Raw genomic sequence first — 373 nt, forward strand, 5'->3', positions numbered from 1 at the left:
CAGGTTCTGACCAAACATCTGCTTTACAACGGCACATTCGGCACTCGTAAGACAACTGCGTCAATAATCCACGGCGCTTGGAACTGATGAGTATCCAATCCTCAAATCGGCACTCTACGATTGTCTTATGATTACTGTATGCCTTACGTATCTCTTCCAACAAGAAAGCTAGATCGACAATGTAACGACCTTTAGGCATATTACTAATTAACCGTGGATCAATACAAAAATATAATAATTAACGGCTTCTTCCACGTACACAAGTTAAGTTTAGTGCAAGATCATAAATTGATCGAAATTTATTATAATATATAGAACCAAACGTTTCAGTCTGTCATCAGACCATTTTCAATGGTATTACATAGATTTGTTA

The sequence above is a fragment of the Trachymyrmex cornetzi genome, unplaced genomic scaffold (assembly GCF_001594075.2).
Source record: "Trachymyrmex cornetzi isolate Tcor2-1 unplaced genomic scaffold, Tcor1.1 scaffold3747, whole genome shotgun sequence".
Lineage (NCBI taxonomy): Eukaryota > Metazoa > Arthropoda > Insecta > Hymenoptera > Formicidae > Trachymyrmex > Trachymyrmex cornetzi.